At 38.7% G+C, this 19,195-nt stretch overlaps 1 protein-coding gene and 1 long non-coding RNA gene across 3 annotated transcripts in view; one reads left to right on the top strand and one right to left on the bottom strand.

The window, feature by feature from the left end:
• The window catches only part of DTNBP1 (dystrobrevin binding protein 1), a 132,867-nt gene that overhangs the window by 20,481 nt on the left and 93,191 nt on the right, over positions 1–19,195 (top strand). The gene's annotated exons all lie outside the window — the stretch shown is intronic.
• LOC135302818 (uncharacterized) overlaps positions 1–19,195 on the bottom strand; it is a 52,128-nt gene that overhangs the window by 5,735 nt on the left and 27,198 nt on the right. For both annotated transcript variants that reach the window (XR_010364401.1, XR_010364400.1), the window contains exons 2-3: positions 11,945–12,004; positions 942–1,065 (exon numbers count right to left, since the gene is read on the bottom strand). This is a non-coding gene — a long non-coding RNA (uncharacterized LOC135302818). The remainder of the gene's footprint in view (positions 1–941; positions 1,066–11,944; positions 12,005–19,195) is intronic.

Raw genomic sequence — 19,195 nt, 5'->3', positions numbered from 1 at the left:
TGTCTAAGCACAGCTAAATAAATTGGAATAGTGAGCATAATAATTAGGAACTTGAATTGTCTGAGAAAATATATTCTAATCTGCATAGAACACAGAGGGAGCCAAACAGAGGGAAACAATTCATGTGTAACACCTATCAATGCATGCAATTACACAATGTATCTATCACTGTGAAATAACATTTGGGGTTCTATGCCTCTATGATCCCACTTCAGTTTTATTTGCCTTGGAGTTAACAAATTATTAAATAAGAAACTCAATGACAAAACTTGCACAAATGCCTGCTCAAACTTTTATTCTAGAAGAAAAGGCTGTGATCTTTTTTGTCGTTTAGAGAGGATTAAGCAGCAACCTTGATAAAGCAGTAGCTTCTGCTTTCATGTTTGAGACCAGTGGCATTTAGCAAAGTCTCTAGGCAGCAAACTAAAAAAAGAATTGTTGCTGTAATGCAGTCACCTTCAGCTATGCTTCCACCACCATCTCTTTTAGCCACCACCCCAATTATCTCCCTCCTGTATTCTAATACCTGTCAAGCCAGCAGCCCCAAAACACACATCACAGTCCATGCTTCCTCTTTAATTTTCCAAATAACATTTAGATCTAGGTATAATCTAATAGGATGTTTTGGATGTTTCAGGGAAGGGGTTACAGGTCTCAGCGGAGCAAAAATATCCATGAGAAATCATTTAACTTCAATCTATGTTTTCCTGAAAAATGAATCATTTGCTGCTTTAATGGACTACCAGCTTCTTCCCACAGGATCATTCTTTATACCAGTCTCTCAGCCTTGACAATACAGCAAATCAAGCTCCCATTTTCTCCCTGCTGCACAGCAGCTCAGGGGCAAGAAGCAGATACTTCTTGAGCATTCAAAGGTCCCACACCACTTCTAACCTCTTATGAGAAATGAAGGTCCCATGTTTGCTCCAATAACACCTTACCTACACCACGTGCCCTAGTGTGGAGACAGGAACTAACCCATTAGGCTCTGACCCTCTTCTCAAGAAATCAAAATGTTAGCATTCAGCCTTATTCCTTTTGCAGCTCAGGATGAAAAAAGTAATCCTGCAACAAGACCAAGCAAAGTTGTTGGAGTAAGAAAATTGCATGTGATTTTTTGCTCTCAAGCATTGTGACTGTGGAAAGAAGAGGGGATTTTCAGGAAACAAAAGCTAAGTAAATATAAGCACAAATCAGATAGCAAGCAAATGCCACTATTTGTTGGCTTCTTTCAATACAGGAATTTAAATTGATGACTTCCTGGGTTGCGGATAAAAAGGTTACAGAGGATGCAGATAATCTTTCATGCAGAGCATGTTGGAGGCTGAGAATTCACTCTCCAGTATTTGACATACCAGTGTTAATCCTCATGTTAGCTCTTGGGAACAATCCAGCCCAAGGTAAACAGCCTGCTTGTCTTTTAACGAGCATCTGGACAACAATTTACAGCAATCTCAGGTTTATGTAGAAGGGATGCTGCCTAAAGTAGGTGTGCTATTTCTGGATGTGACACTGGAGAAGATTTAAATAAGTTTTATTGAATTAAACTAAACAATTGTTTTCAGCAAATTATAAAATTATTTAAGCAAGTTGAATAATCAATCTACTTTAAGCAAGTTTTCTAATCGATCATACACTAGAAATTATTTTCATGCTTAGCCAAATCTGCATTTATACTTTCCAGGTATCATTCTCAGCAGTAAATAATTACTATATTCCTACACATAAATGACCATTTTAATTTTTCATGCTTCAAATTCTTTTTCAATATTTTTAGAACATTCTAGTGACATTTTTTCTTAACAGATACTTATTTCATACAAGAAACATACCTATGTGAATGTAACTTATCCTATAAATTCTGTAAACTAGTATGAACATCTAAAAATATTTAGTCCTCACTTCTTCAAAACTAGCTCTTAAAATTATGCTGATTATAAGCACCTTCTGTATTGGATTTGGGTACATGGGTTAGAAAGGAAAGACCTTTGTTTTCTCCCTTTCCTAATGGATGTATAGATCCTTTCCCTGACGCTGTCTAGTTGGATTTTAGTTGTCTCAACTAATTTTATGCAGATGCTAGTGTCCCCAGACACTAACATGCTCATAAACTCTCTGTTATTGTATCACTAGTTTTTTAAGCAGGGCTAGAAATAATTTAGAATTTAAAAAATGGAGGTACAGAGTAACCACTGTTTAGCTGAAACTGGAAGGGATTTTCACCAGGAAGAATTCATATCAGAATCCCCACTCACTTCAGGAAAATGAAATTCAGCAAGGACGTAGTAAGATCTATGAGAAATCTGTATTTACACTCAAAATCACTGAAATTACATTCTTGCTCCCTTTATAGTAGGAATCAAGTAAACACAGAGAGAAACTGAAGATAAAAATACCCCTATGAATGTAAAAGTTGGTGACTATGATTCATAATTACTAATGACTTCTTTAACACATGCCTGTAATTTGTTTAAGGACTAAGGTTAACCACAGTTTCTAGCATTTCTTGTTTCTTGTTCTTTCATGAGATTAAGAACTGAAAAACATTTGTCTCATTTTAATTGGCCATAAAAGAAAACCATGAAGATTGCTCACCAAATACTTTTTTTTCCAGACTATAAGACAAGTAAAGTAAAAAAACAGGAGAAAAATTAAACAACAGGAGAGGAAATATGAGATACTGTTTAATGCCTTTGGCATTGTTTCTTTTAGAAGTGAATGCTAAGCAATGCTTCAAACTGAGATTACAGTTGAGCAGACAGAAAAGGAAAATATCATTTTGTCTGTGAAGTTCTCAGAAGGATGAACCTGTCAAGAGATAGAGAAATAGGTCACATGAAAGTTAATGAAAAGTAATAAATGGAATACATTGTACCACAATGCTTCATCTCAATTAAAAGTTCACTTGCTGAATGCCATTTAAATTGAGAGACACCCAGCTCTTATCAACCTGCCTATTTATCGTCTTTGCATTTATAAAGGCTGCTATTTATTCCATTGGGTAGCCTCTGGAATCCTCCTGTAGCATTTCTTAGTCAAGAATAATTGAAGTGAAATGCCAGGATTCATAGGAAAATGTTTCATGGGAAAATGTTTCCTTATTACAGATGTACAGATGTTCACTTCAGAGTAAACTGACATTAGAGCAAGGCTGGATTTTAACTTCTAGCAGCGTCTGGCATTACATTGACATGAACTAATGATTGCTCTTTGACCACAGCAATGCCATCACTTCAAGAGGCAGCTCCAACACCCCTTTTTAAGAATTAAATACAAAAAAAAAAATCAGTTTGGAAGGCAAGATAGGGAACACGTTATAACTGCATGACATTCCACACTGCTGCACCACAGCTTCCCACGCAGAGGCATGATGAGAAAAATGAACTTGGTGGGCTATGATGTGCTTACTGCTGGGTTCCAGCTTCAACACTGCATTACCCTGTTGCAAGAGGTGGGTTATATTTTATAGAGATGACTTGAGCCACTTGTAGATGAGACAAACTTTTTTAGCTTTTTTATGGGAGGCATATCTTAAGGCTGAAGTTGAAACAGAGAAGAATACTATAGGTAGTACTAAAATTTGGAACACAACTGCAGCACACTGAAGAGAAAAGGTGAGGCATCAGAAGGATGCACTTTTTGAGTTGCACGTGGATTCTCATTCTCTCCAGGTCAGGTGTCTGTCTTAGAGCTCTATGTTCAAGTACTTCATCCCTCTTTTTCGGTTAAGTACTTCACAAAACTCACTTGTCTCATAGTGGGTACAGTGTCGCCATAACTGATTGCCCATAAGTACTTGACATTGCTCAGGAAAGGAGAGCTCTGGTGTGTAGCTCTCCTTCAGTGCCAGGATCTCAACTACATTTCCTTCCACAGTAAATGTCTGCATTGTGTAAGAGTTGTCGGGCACCTTTCACTTCTCATGTTAGAGCTATGCCACTGAGATGCCTAAACTACCAGCTACCGAGAGTCTGACATTGCAGGAAGGGTCCCCCACCACAAGGAGGGAGAGAAGAATATGGATCTCTGTTTTGTGATACAAGGATGGATGTCAGAGTGCCACAAACACCCCAAATACAACAGAAACACACTGTGTGTTCGCAAGTTTTTTTATTCCCAGCCTCACCTGGAGGGACACAATGCACCTCAGTGGGTAAGAACAAAACATAACTCAAGAGATTCATCAGTGAAGGAAAAACAACTCACTCTTCCATGGCTCCAGTTTACAGCAGATCCAAGATAGGTGCTGCTCTGACAGTCAGGCTGGAAAATATCAATCAAATCCAGGAATATCTCTTACAACTTGTACAATTGCACAAGTATGCAGACATATTTTCAGAGAGATTATATATGGAAAGGAGAAGGACTGTTCATCCTTAGCTCACAAACACATAAATGTACACTGCTATCATGCAAACTAAAATATCTGTGTTTGGGATTTTAAAAAAATTATACCTTTGTCTGAAGGTTTAAACCTGAATTAGCTGCTTACATTTAATTGTCCCAATGTCTCTACACTTTAAGGACTTGAGCAATAAGGCTTTTGTACTGAATTCTTGCTGATTCTTACTTGTTTAGCATAGTTGAGAAATTGAGCACTTAGGGTAGCTGTCTCCTCTCCTTACCCAAAGCCTCAGGCTGTTAAAAGCGTGAAAAAGAATGCATCAAGGGTTATTTTTAAAATGCTTCTAAGTGGAATTTGTGCTCAGTTAATATTTAAGTACTGCCTACAATGCACATAATAAAATGGAAGCGTGCTTTAGAAAGCCCAGATTGAATGTGCATGTCAGCTGGTGCTCTGCTAGCCTAATGCAATTTGATTTTGACATAATGTAATGGAGCACAGTGATGAAAAACAGCAACCCTAATAAGGCTCCTCTTTTCACAGCTTATTTATTTTTGGTCACTGAAGCAGTGTGCTTCTCTATCTCTCTCTTTCAGAGCATGTAATCTCAAAATAATTAGCCAAGATTACTTTTCTTTGTGTCTTAATTAAATGAAATCTAAGTAACAAACTATTACTTTAACATTGAAAAACCATAGGGGCATATCTTCAGCTCATATATACTGGCAGCACAGAAGTCAGCTGAACAATGGGAAAACCTGCAACAGCAACAACTTTACTGAAGGGAAAGCATGGGACCAACAGGGCCTGACTACCCTGTAGGTGCTCAGAAGAGAACTGGTTGTGTTCCATGCTGTTTCAGTTGCCTGCTCTTTAGCATCCAGGCAGATCAGACTGTGCTGTGACTTGTATAAGGTGAATTGATGTTCAAAAGAGAATTGTACCAGGTTAACAAATTAATGTCTGCTTGATTCTGGTCTTGAACACAGGTTGCTAGGGTGAAAGGCTAATGCATTAAAACATCAAGCACATCTCATTATGCAGAAGTTAATGTTAACACACTCAATTTCCTATATTTTTAAGGATCTGATGCTTCTGGGGACTTTTTTCTTCTCATGCTAATTGTATGATCTGCATCTTTTATCTAAACAGTAGTTTGTGTCAAAAAATTCCTTTCAACAAAACAACCATCAGGCACTCATGAAATTTCAGATCATCTAGGAAGCAAGGGAAGTAAGTTGTGGCAGAATAGAAGAGGATGCTATTCTCAGTGCCAGTGGGCAGCAAAGCAAAGCAAATGAGAGTTACTCACTGAATTGCATGAATTCACTCTTGGAAGAAAACTGCTTTTTCACTTTACACATGGGATGCAACTATTCTCTTTCTCTCCCAGCCACATGCATACACACCTGGCCATAATCCTGGCCTTTACAGGATGTTTTTTATGTCACGGGGGTGGGGGGGGGTGGAAGTAAAGAAAAAAACCCTGTAAATTTTCTGAAAAAGCACTCCTGGTATAAACATGTTAAGCCACCAGCGAACAAATAGTCTGTGACACTTGAGGATGAAAAACTTTAAAGGATGTATCCAAGACCATGTCTGAATTACACTGTACTGAACCAGCTGAGATGGTTGGCAGCAATAACTTCTCATCATGTATAGTGAGGTAGGATGAAGTTAAGGGAACCTTGATGAAGTCTGTTGCTGACATTTAAATAAATTAATGATGTACTCTGTATACAAACAAGAGAAGTTGATGTTTCAGCAGTGATGGGCCTGATTAGTTTTTAATGATGATGAATCCAGCACTTTAATGGTTTGTGTTAAGCTTTTTAAACCAAATTTTCAGTAAGCCTGTTCATGTGGAAGCATAATGCTTTTACTGGCATGTTCAGCTATGTGAAGGTATGTAGATACTGATTAAATTTAAGTTGTTTATCAAACACTTGCTCCTGGACTGTCCCACCTGCAGGCTTCATTCATGCAGCAAATGGGACCCTTCACACCTACACACCTGCTTCCTTCACAAATAAACCACAAATCTGAAGGAGGACAGGAAACGTGGTGTCTGGGTCTCTCATGGACATGTCACAAAATGTCTAGCAGCTTAATACAAACGAACTGAGAACTGCCTCTGGCTCAGTTAATCTAGACACAGCTAGTGCTATTTTCCTGTCTGCTGCACTTGCAATGAAGGGTAGTTTCTGTCCTTCTGTGATGGTATCTGTGAGGCAACTGCTATTTTATGAGAGCAATTGATGCAACGTAATAAGAGAGCAATTTTAACACAGATACATTACTGGGTTTTTTTTTTATTATTATTGCTTTTATAGATCTTGATATTGACAGTCTGAAAAAGAGTGGATACTTTTTGTGTTTAGAAAAACCCATCTATTTCCATATAGCAAAGGGAAAACAGGAATGTTAGCCCTGTCTGGTAGATTCAAGAAACTCATTGAAATTCATATTCTTTTACAATGTTGTGGTGTTAGGAAAGCATTAATCTTGACCAAGACTGCAGAGAATTGATTTCCATGTCATTTCTAAGTGACTATTAAAATGCAGATAATTTGTCTGAGTTGATGAAGTAAACTCAAGAACTAAAAGGGAAGATGTTAAGCCAAATAAGGGGACAGGTATTAAGTTGCTCAAAAAGCACCAAACAGATAATGTTTTATTTACTTCCCTTACCTCTCAAATGTTGCTTTTAGCCCCTTAAAGCTGGAACAGATGAAGTAAGTTAGATGGTCTACCATTAATCAGAGAATCATGGAATCATAGAATGGCTTGGGTTGGAAGGGACCTTAAAGATCATCTAGTTCCAACCTCCCTGCTGTGGACAGGGGCACCTGCCACCAGACTGAATTGCTCAGAGTTCCATCCAGACTGGCCTTGAACACTTCCAGAGATAGAGCATCCAAAACTTCTCTGTGCAACCTGTTCCAGTGCCTCACCACCCTCACATTAAAGAATTCATTCCTGATATCTAATCTAAATCTCTCCTCTTTTAGTTTAAAACCATTCCCCCTTGTCCTAACACTACCTGTCTGTGTAAAAAGTCACTTTCCCTATTTTGTATAAGGCCCCCTTAAGCACTGAAAGGCCTCAATGTGGTTTCTCCAGAGCCTTCTCTTCTCCAAGTTGAACAACCTGGAGCCTCTCTTTTAGACTGACAGAAAATATTAATATACTATTTGTAACAAACTGCTGTATTAAGGTGATCATTTTAGTGTTATATTTTCATATTACAGCAAATAAAGGTTCTGCAATAGGAAAATTGCCAGTTCACCTTCCTGTCAGGAGATAGGTCAGAAATAATTTTTCTCTCTTACTCAATAGCAAAAGTCACAAAACTGTTCCCATACTCCAAGAAACACATCTAAAAACCCACATTAAGACATTGTGATAGCACAGAGGCATGTTACACTGTGATCCACTTTAAATTAAAAAGGTACTTATGCTTCGAACAAACAGGTTTTGCAGCGTAACATTCATGAATGCTGATATAAGTTAAGTGTCATTCTTGGAGGCCACTCCCATAGGGGATTTTGGTTAGAACCTGAGACAAAATGTATTTTGCATTTGTAGGTAATGAAATGTCCACCTAACTTAAAGGCTGTGTTAAAACATGCCACATTTGGAATCAGGATCTTGAGTTTTGTCCTTCTGAGGAACAGATAATTGTGGCTTTACAAAATTCAAAAGTGACAAGAACTATGAAATCTGACTTTGTAAAGATGTCTCTTGTGACTGGATTTGCTAACACCCCACACAGGGTCAGTTTCAGCTCATAGTCTTCCCATTTGAGGTGCCTGCAACATCTAGACTGTCTCTTATAGACTCCTTGTGCCTCAAAGGGGTGGAGTTCCTGTTACAGTGAGCACTCCTTTTACAAGGCTGCTTAAGATGCCTCTTCTCTGCCTGCTGGAAACTGTGTTGAGCATGAAGCATTGGAGACAACTACCTCTTCCAAATTTTTAATCATTCAGGCAACTTCTCCTAAAGTCAGTAGGTTCAGATCAGACAGACACAGAAGAGGGACACTGTGTAAGTCTTGTTATCTTGTGGAACTAGCTAAAAAGGAGCTGCCATGCCCCAGTAGGATTCTGACAGGACAGACCCAGTTTCATGTTCCTCTGATCAGCTGCAGCACACTTCTCAATGTCTCCTGACAGACACTACAGCAATGCCATGAGCCGGTTAATTACAGAAGGTGCAAGACAAAAAATAAAAAAATGAAAACAGAAACATGAAAAAAGTATCCTTAAATCTCCTTAGCACCATTTCCCTTTTCCCTTCTCTAGCAGCAGAAGTGTACATTGCTAGCTGACACTCAGACCCACTCTCAAACCCTGCAGGAGAAAACACTCCTGGTGTTTTGAATGGTGTTATCTCCTTCTTTCCTATGTTAGCTACCCAGTCAAAAGAAGGATCCCTTTACTTCCTGCTCTGAGGTACTAGGACATACATAGCATTTAAAATGTATTTATTTGAGTGGCTGCAGTTTGCAGCACATTTAGTACACGAAGAGAATCATCACAACTGTGGTGACAAATACTTTTTAAGAGAACCATGCAAGATGTGTCAAAGTATTCTTCTTTTACCATGCATTAAAAGAAATCCTAGCCTGGAACTGCTGAGAAAATAATTTATCCTGATTTTTTTAAAGCCTGATTCAGTCCTCTTAACATAATTTCCTGAGCTTTGAACTCATTGAGTCTTCTAATAATGTCCTTAAATGAGAGAAGGAGGTAATTTTCTCTCTCACTGCCTTTAGGAGATCATCAATCATGCATTACTCATAAGTGTTAGCATTGCATCATTCCTTTTTTTTTTTTTTTTTTTTCTTAAAGAAGCCTAACCGTGCATGGAGAAAGTGCTGTAGTGTAAAAGTTTCCATTTATAAATTGCACAGTCTTTGTTCAGAATTGCTGTACCTCCTACAAGGCAATTTTAGTATAAAACCTGACAGTGATTCAAATCTCTAGCTATAATACATTTTTTAATAACCTTTCCATCACCTGCTGCCACAGCACATTTCTATAACAAGCAAATTCCATGGATGTTATCATGACAGATTTATAAATGAGTTGTGCTGTGATTGTGTCACAGAAGATGTGCTTATTAAGTTAAGGGGTGATGCAAGTATTGAGCTATTTGAAAAGCCAAGCCAGTTCCATTTAAATCCCAAGAAACAGGCTCCAAGGTATTAAGAACTGGTTTGACTGAGCAGTTTTCAACATTTGCATATTCAGTTAATTTCAGTATTAAAACACTGTCAAATTATATACTAGTCTTTCCACTTGAAAAGTGGATTACATCACATGAAATGTGATGGTCTTTGTCTAAGTCCTCAACTGATGCCCCTACATTATAAAAATCAATATTTACTTTTCCAAAAAGAATTGCAATTGACAGTAGATGATTAGGAGAAATGAAGTCTGAATTCTAACTGTATCCAGGGGCAGTAAATGTCCAGGAAGAAAGCATGAAATAATTTCTGAATCTCACTTTTCATTGAAAATGAAAAGCATTTCCATATTAGACATTGGTTACTTCAGGAGAATAAATCAGAGCTGGAACAAAATATCCCTGGTGCATTCCTCCTTATTGACAAAGTTCTGTTTCCTGAATACACCATTGCACAGCAAGAGACAACATCTCTTTTTGCCATTCCAAGGCCCCACAGTACAATGTTCTTGGTTCAGGATCACACTCCGAAGAAATTCCCACTTTCTTCTTCCATTACTTCCATATACCTTTCCACTCAAACAACACCCTCTGTGTTCTATTCACTCTTCTAATACCCATTTCTAAATGGCCTCACATGAACTTTTGCATGCCTACCTTTTGCCAGGGGAGACATTACTGTTTCAAAAGATGCTTATTTGTTTCCAAATACTTGTGGAAAAAGAACACATCTTTTCCCACTGTGGTTTCATTATGCTTTAAACCAGTCTTTCATGGGGTATATATAGTAGCAGCAGCAGGGAGCAGCCTACACTTGAGGCTAGCAGTCTCACAGAATTACTGTGCAAATACGACTTAGTGCTTTTTCCTCTTTCATCCAAGACTTGAGTAACTGGCACTGCTTCATGCCTGTCAAAAGACAGCTCTGTAAATCCATTCTGAGCAAAAAAAGGAAAATATAAGTAAAATGCACATGTTCACCAAGTCTGTTTTTTAACCTTTTGAACTCTCGAGAAGCTTTTTAAAGCATTCAGCTCCAAGTGCAAATGATACCCTGCTGCTGCTTATCCTCCTTTCCCAAGAAACCCATTTGCAAAGTATTATTTGTTTATTTCTCTCAGGATAGAAATAAGCACTGAACATGGGAATGTTAACACACTTCATAATGATAAACCAAGGGTTTAAATGAGCACAAAAACTTGCTGAGGCAAAGCAAATTATTTTAAAGCTCTAATAGGACTCCTTGCATGAATTTGAAACATATGCACATAAAGCACTGACCCAGGACATTGTCACTGCCGTTTCTATTATCATTGTGACTTTGCAAGTTGTGTCTTATTAATGAGCACTCACTGCAGTTATTGTGAGAGTTGCTGTACCTTCGACATCCTCCCTTTTGCTGAGAACCATCGTCTATTAAATATAAAACTGCTGTGAAATGAGGTAATACCACACATAACAGAAAAAGCCCAGAGTAAAAGATCTGCATATTGACAAGACAGTCCATCACAGCATAAAGACACCTGTGCTGCCTGAATGATCAGCAGCAATCCAGCATGGGCCAGGTGTGGTACCTCCCTAGGCAAAAAAGTGGCATGGCCAGCATTGCATAAGAGGACTCACCTCAGAGAGATGAAAAACAAGAGAATTAAAAATTTACTTTTTATAAGCATGCAGATATTTGGTGCTCTTTCCCTTTACAGATAGACACCCAAACATGTACATGGATAGCACACACAAAAATCTTCCTCCTTGCAGAAAAGAATGGAGAAGGTACACTGGTCACTGCACCAGGATAATGCTGTGGAAGCACTCAGCCTGCCAAGAGAGGAGGGTAGAGGAGAGCCAGCAAACAAGTTCTGTACCTGTAAATAGATGCCACAAAATTGCATGTACACAGAGTAAACACCAGTTAAAGATTAGATGACAAACTACTGCAGCAGGTTTGGCTTCCTATTTAAATCTTGCCTATTCAACTGAATTTCTGGGGTGCCTGAGGACAGTACAACTTCCATGACTCTATCTTTTCTCATCCCAGAGGCATATATCATGCAAAGCTGTATGCACGAACCGTCTGAACTGGGCTGTGCTTTCAGCTGCACAGGTCTTTTTATCTCCTGCAGTGCTGTCAATTTCCCACAGGACGGCTGATAGTGCCACTGGCACTACTAATGCAGTATCTTGCCCAAATATGTGTCACTTCTACCTGAAAAAACAAGTTAGAGAGATTTCTTGGAAATGTTAGTGTATCTATGCAGAGACTCACATGCCTGGTCCCATGGAGGGAAGCAATTTATGGCAGTACACGGACAAGATGGGATCCTTATCATGCCCACCCTCTCAGATCCACAACCTTTTTTCATGGAACTTTCTCAGTTCTTCAGATCAAGACAGTGTAATTGACCCTACCAGCCAGAATTGCAATATTTCAGGTTTCTTTCTTCAGCTCTTGTTTGGCTCCAAATTCATCTGTCAGGCAAACAAGGATGAAAAGAAAAATAATATGAGCTGCCTAGCAGGAAACTTCATCCATTTAAACCAAATCTTCAAATAGCTATTAAAATGAAAGCTTAGCTTTTCTTTCCTTCTGCTGTAGAGAAGCAGTCTCAGTGAGAAAGTCACTATTGCCTACTTACAGAGCATATTTTTCCCATTCTAATGTTTGTTTCCTGTTTCAAGTGCAGCATATAATCAGTGAGCATTTAAATTTTGTGCCTGTTATAGAACTCTTAAGTGTTGAAATCCCACAGCACATTCACTGCTAAGGAGCGTACTGTTTCTAGCCTCCATCCAAATGTAGAATCTTTGTTTTCCACAGACATATTCCCCATCACACATAAGTCTTTGAAGTTTTCTATATATATAAATGTTAATTGACTCTGCCTCACCCAAAACTTATGTATGATTTCAATGCAAAGGCTTTCACTGACCTCATGATCAGAACTGTGAGGTACAAAAAAGATCATAATGGTAGATGTACCTGAAGAAAACCTCTGTTTAAGTTAAGTGAATGAGCCATCTGCCAGCCAATTTTACTAAAAAATTCCAAATGTGCTAGGTGATAGCTTTATGGACCTATTCTTCAGCCACCAGCTTCACAAAGGTGTCAGGTTGATAGAGGCAACAATTACTCATCTGCCAATCTCCAAAACATTTTTCCTAAGAAAATTAAATAAATAAAAAAGACTGACTACATACCTCACCAGGTTTTTCTGATACAGGAACCCATAAAAGCATGAATATTTATTATGGGAACCTGAACAATGAAGTGCTTTTGCCGTCTAGTAAGGTGGCAGTACTTGAGAGAACTATTCTCCTACTGCTCCATTTACTGGTTTATAGGCAAACAGAGACTGCAGGCTGTTGCAGGAAATATGAAACAGATTTGATTTAAGGGATTTTTGCTTTTAGGAGTTGTGAAAAGTTTGCAAATGAAAGTGTTTTTCTACCTCCCTTGTTGCCATGAGTCCCTGGTGTAGGGGAAACCTGCAGTTGTCAGAAAGAACAGCTGTCAATGGTACATTTCTATTCTTCTGACTTTTGCATGGCAATCTTCTTTTATTCGAACAAGTAAGACCACCACTGAAAAATATTCTAATTAATCTGTGTTACAACCACCCTTCTCTTCTTTATGTGTTCACTGCAGTTTAGGGAAACAATAGTGAGCCATCCAGTAATAAAAATTTTCTAATCTTAAAATTTAAATAATGGTTGAAAAAAATGTTGAAAAAAGTGCTGAAAATTAGATCTTTAGGAGAAAAAAAGCCAAACTGGGATCAGATTAGGAGCTGTGCTCATGTAGAGCCTCATTCCATTATGAATGAAGAGGTTTTGACTTCCAGAGAGAACATGACATAAATTACTTATGTGTCTACTTTCATTTATTTGTTCCTGACTGACTGACTGGTTCTGCCAGGCCTCTCTTATTCCATTAAAATTTTTAACTACTTATTATTTGAGCTAATTTGTTTGTTACCAGCTTTATCTTTCTGGAAATGTGCATAAGTAGCATACCCATACTGTTTTTCAACATTTTATTCAAAGACACAGTACTCACATCCAGAAATAACACACTTCTATGGAAATCTGTTCCAGTCCATGTGGCTACGCTAGCAGGAACTTTCAGTCTGCGTTTTTCTTTTTTTCTTTTTTTCTTTTTTTAACACAGATTAAGTCATTCTTCTTGAAAAGGATCGTAACTTTCTTTGCTAAAACTTCATAAAGATAGAATATTTTCAGGCAAAGGGATTTACTGCCCTGCAGGAACCAACCTCTGCAAACATTACCTAAAAATACAGTGTTGGATGAGAGGCTAGACATGAGTCAGCAGTGTGTGCTTCCAGCCCACGAAGCTGATTGTGTCCTGGGCTGTCCTGCATCAAAAACAGTGTGGCCAGCAGGGCCATGGAGGGGACTCAGCCCCTCTGCTCTGCTCTGGTGAGACCCCACCTGCAGTGCTGCATCCAGCTCTGGGGTCCCAGCAGAGGAAGGATGTGGAACTGTTGGAGTGAATCCAGAGGAGGCCACCTTGCTGTTTAGAGGGGTGGAGCATCTCTCCTATGAGGAAAGACTGAGAGAATTGGGATTGTTCAGCCTGGAAAAGAGTATTGCAGATTTCCAGTGCCTGAAGGAAGTCTATGATATAGATGGAGATTACTTACAAGAGCAGGTACAAACAGGTACAATGGCTTCAAACTGAAGGAGAGTGGGTTTGTATTACACACAAGGAAGAAACTGCATACTGTGAGGGTGGTGAAGCACTGGAACAGGTTCCCCAGAGAAGCTGGAAGTGCCTAATTGCTGGAAGTGCTCAGGGTCAGGCTGGATGGGGCTTTGAGCAACTTGATCTAGCGGGAGGTGTCCCTGCCAATGGAAGGGAAGTTGGAACGAGATGGTCTCTGAAGTCCCTTCCAACTCAATTTATTCTATGGTTCTGTGATCATGGCATGACTTGGTGTGCTCTGCAATTACCATGCTGATCTGCTGGGGAGAAGTTTCACTCCCTTAGTGAAAATCCCAAATCTTGCTATGAACTGCCTCCCTCTTCCAGGTCTTCCCATCTTTTAACCCTACTCCTTTCTTGGGAGACAGTCTAAGAGATAGAAAAGACATCACTGCACCCATCCAGGTGCTTATGCAGGCACTTCACTGCACCAGCAGAGGAGGGGTGTTCCACTGCATGCTACAAGAGCAGCATCCAACGTGAGAAAGGAAGGGAGCAGTGGCAGAGTAGGGCTCTCTGCCTACAGCCTGGTTATTACTGACAGACAATTGCACCTTACATACAGTGAGTAAGTTCTGTGCTGGTCAGTCTCCCCAGCCAGGATGATCCTGAGCAATAAGGAAATATTCTACTCAGTTGCCTATGTGGTTAGAAAGATATTTGAAAGAATAGACTGGGCAGCCTTTTGCTGTTGATGTCCAATAGCACAACATGTGACAGGATTCAATTCCTGGTGCACAAACCTGCACACCATTGCTCCACACTGCTCTGAATGTCACTCTTTTGCAATAGCCCCTTTGCAGATTTATCCCAACTTCTATTCTTTTCTTTACTACTACTTTGATTGTTCAAGTCTGGCTCAGCTCAGCTTTTCATGCAGTACATGATCCAGACAGATGCCTTCTCTTGTTCTTACTTTCCAAACCAATGAATTTTCTCTAGTTCAGCACACTTCTTTTCCCTCTTCTGTTTCTTTTGCAGTTTAGAGCCAGGCTTCTTTCTGTTCCTTCACACTTAGTGCGCTTGCTGTAAACACCTTCTCATCTGTAACCTGCCATCTGAAACAGATTGCCTCTTTCTCTCTGCTTCATCAATTCATTCTCTCTTTTCAAATCTCAATCAAAAGCATAGATTTTCTCACTATGCTGTATCTTTTAATTTCTATTTCATTGTGCTATCAGCTTTATGCTTGAATGCCTTAATTAGCTCACTGTAGAATGCCCTTACACAAAGACTTTCTGTAATTTATAGTCCTCTGTATGTGTGAGGGACATTTCAGGCTGTATTATTTATGACATTTTCTGTAAACAGAGCACAACAGTAATCCTGTGATCTGCCAATAAATCAGTCTTACCCATAACAAAGTTATGAGCTGAAAAGAAAGACTACATATCATGACTGTACAATAGAATCAATGAATCAACTGCTTGAAAGCATACCAAATTAATGTCTTCTTTCAAGTATTTGGATCATGTGAAGAGTAGAACTCATTTCATGTAAAAGCAAGATATTTTTACCAAGTTAAATGAGTAAAACTTGTGATGTTATTATAAGGGGTCTTTGCTTAATTTCATGAGCTACTGGTAAATTTACTGTAGGTACAACTCCAATGCCTACTGAACACCTGACAGCCTCACAAGTGGTGTCTTTGCAGAGACAATCAAAGGACAAAAAGCAAATGACAATCCAAAGCTTGAGATGGAAAAGATCAGTTGTATCCCTTAGGGAGCTACTGGTACCTGCTGCACACTGACAAATTCATGGTCAATCCAAATATGTCAGTAAATTGAAGACTATGAAAGTACCATCCCAAAAAGTGTACACACTGCTTTTGCCCACACTCAAATTGACATGGGAATAGAATTTTACTCACTAGTTTCTGAATTAATTAATCCAATTTATTATTTTCATAGAAAGCTTAAGAATTACAAAAAATTTTGGATAACTGCATTTTTATTTTACTGGATTTAATCATGCCTGTAGCATAGTAAGTGATAAACTAAGTACTACTATTCTAGGTCATACTCCCTGGCAGTAATCTTTCAGAAATACATTCTCAGAGCAGGAAGCGGGAGAGGGAAGATAAGAAAATCAAAGCAGGAAAAAAAAGAAACCAGGCCACAGCATACTTAATAGAGACAATAAGGTCAGACAGCTAAGCAAAAAGCAGGGAAAAGGAAAAGCAGACATCAATGTATGTGCAGTGTGGAGAAATGATAGCTAAGAGAAGAAAACCTAACAGGTCCTGAAGACTACTGTAAATGTTTCTCAAAACGAAAGAAAATAATCCCTACTCACCTTGCTTTAGATAAATGAGATAGCTATGATTTAGATAATGCTTTTAGACAAGGTTTTTAGAAATGCTTTAGACAAAAGAGATACATGTATTTATTTTTCAGCCTGTGATATGGCTGTGGTTGACACATGGATGATGTGAGTCTGTGGCAGCAAAAGCTACTCTACTAACTTTTGGTCAATAACCTGAAAATGTGAGAGGCTCTATTTTATTTTATTAATATATTTCCACACACCTCTTTTCTCTCTATTGGATGATAATAATGTCTTTCTTATAATACAAAATTTTAAAAGAACTTAAAAAATTCTTTGCTTCCCAGTGTGGTAACAGAGTCTCAGAGTCATAAAATGGTCAAGGATGGAAGAGACCTTAAAGACCATCCTTGTTCCAAGTCTTCTGCTGTGGGAAGGGACAGCTTCCACTACACAAGGTTGCTCAGCAATACATACAATGTCTGAGTTTCTGTCAAAAACGTAACACATATTACCATCACAAAAAGTTTGTCTTTTCATGTGATGTTCTTTTCAGGTAGAAAATAACCGTGCATTTAGCAGAGTTTCACACCATGTAGCTCAAAGCACGCACAGGACTAGGTACAGCTAAACAACCTGCAGCTGTGGGCTGACAGAAAGTGCCTGTGATTGTGGGAAAAGTCTATTTGGCAACTGAAAAAAACTTGTCTTAATTTGTTTTGTTCATTTTCTTCTCAAGACAATATTTATTGTCATAGAAACACAGAAGAACAATGTTTCTACAATCTGCAAGTGAACAAGGCTTGAGAAAGGAGGGAGAGGAGTATGGCTCGCACAGCATCAGAAAGCAGTTCCCTGTCTTTGGGAGCCTGCGGAAGGAGTGGGGAAAGTGGGGAAGCTGTTCTGCAGAAGGTGAAATCCCCTGTGTCTCCACTGCCTTCCCAAACAGTTACTCCTTGGATCCAATTCCTCTTCTAAAAGGCCATTTCAATCATAAATTTTCCACCCTTAAATCAGGTAGTGTCCCTGACCCTTTCTCACAGCTTTCTTTCATGGTGATTCTTGGCCACGTAAAATACGACCTCAAAAACTGTTTGCCCTGTAGCAATAGCCCACATTTTTTCTACTCTCATTTGAATAATTAATCTTCAAGGCTCAACAGACTCACTATTGGACTTATGCAGAGCATATAAATTTATTGTGGCATTCCCAGCCTACATCCATAAAGGTGAAGCTGTAATATGTGCAATTAATGCTTAGTATACAAAATGGAGTGTGTAATTTAATACAGATTTGAATAGCAAAGAGAATTCACATTTGTAGATCAGGGTTTTCTGAGATGCCACAGAAACTTTGAGGCAAAGCTAGACAGTTTTGCCACAGAGTCCATACCAGAAATATACACAGAACTTAAACCATGTGATTTCACTTTCATTTTTTATTTTTGTAGGAATTACATGTATCCACTGGGAGTATCTTTACCCTGTAGTCTTTTCTGTTATGGAAGAAAGACTAAGAGATGATTTTACAAGGTTTAACAAGGATCTGTGCATATTTGCATACATAATTAAGTTCAGAAGAAGTCTTCTAAACGAGGACTCTCTGTTAGCACTCGCAAAATGCCCACACCGTGTTTCTAGTGCTCGTGTTTGGTTTTAGTTTAAAGTTCTCTTGATTCACTGGCATGAATTATCATTTCCAGGGACACAATTTGATGGCCTCAAAATAATTAATTTTTGCTTGCCATTTCAGTTCTATTCTCCCATCTACTCCCAGCCTCGCTCCCAGAGATACATGATTCCACATGCCTGCTGGGAGAGCTGTGGCTCACAGAGAGTATTGCCCTACATGGCACTATGGACACTGACAAATATGGACTGTTTGGTGTCTGAAAGTGCTCAACAGAGAGACAGCTATTCCACTATGCAGGACAATCTCTACTGAAGACCTAGCAGGCTCACTTTTTATCATTCACACCATCATGTGTTTTTCTTCTGCTTGCAAATCTATCATATTATAACACAGTACATCATATGCCAGAAGGCATTTCAGGGTATTTTGATTTATTTGGATGAAAGACATGTTCATGAAAAGAGCTGGAACTCTTTAGAAAGGCACTTGTTTTTCATGACTTTGTTTTCAGAAGATAAAACAATTAAGTGATTTTTGAATTTCCTGCAGGCGGACAGCTATATATTTTAGACTTTCCCAGCTTTTGGAACTTACGAAAATCCAACGGCCAGAGAGGCTGGCAAATGGGGAGACACTTTTACATTTCTTCCACCCTTCAGAATGGTTCAAATATATTTTAGCTTAGGGAAAGGTATTGTTTATTGACTACTTTTTGCAAGTACTCTTTTCATCTGGTTTCCATGTTGTGAATAGCAAGTGAAATGCAAGTTTTCTCTCCACCTCCTTATGGCAGGGACTAAAACATGAGGGAATAGGAAAGCAAACGTATGAACAAAGATGGTAGGGATATTCCACACAGAAAGACAAAACATGCTAGAGGACATCTGCCCTTGGTCCTCCAAATAAATGCCCATTGACACAATCAGGAAGTCAAAAATTAAGAATGCAAACAATCTCATAATATTTAGACCAGAAGGTACTTTTGAAAAGTCATTGCACTTCCTCTGATCTTATATTGGCTGAGAATTTTCTACTTC

The sequence above is a fragment of the Passer domesticus genome, chromosome 1 (genome assembly GCF_036417665.1).
Source record: "Passer domesticus isolate bPasDom1 chromosome 1, bPasDom1.hap1, whole genome shotgun sequence".
In the NCBI taxonomy this organism is placed as follows: Eukaryota; Metazoa; Chordata; class Aves; order Passeriformes; family Passeridae; genus Passer; species Passer domesticus.
This window is presented reverse-complemented; position numbering and strand designations above follow the sequence as displayed.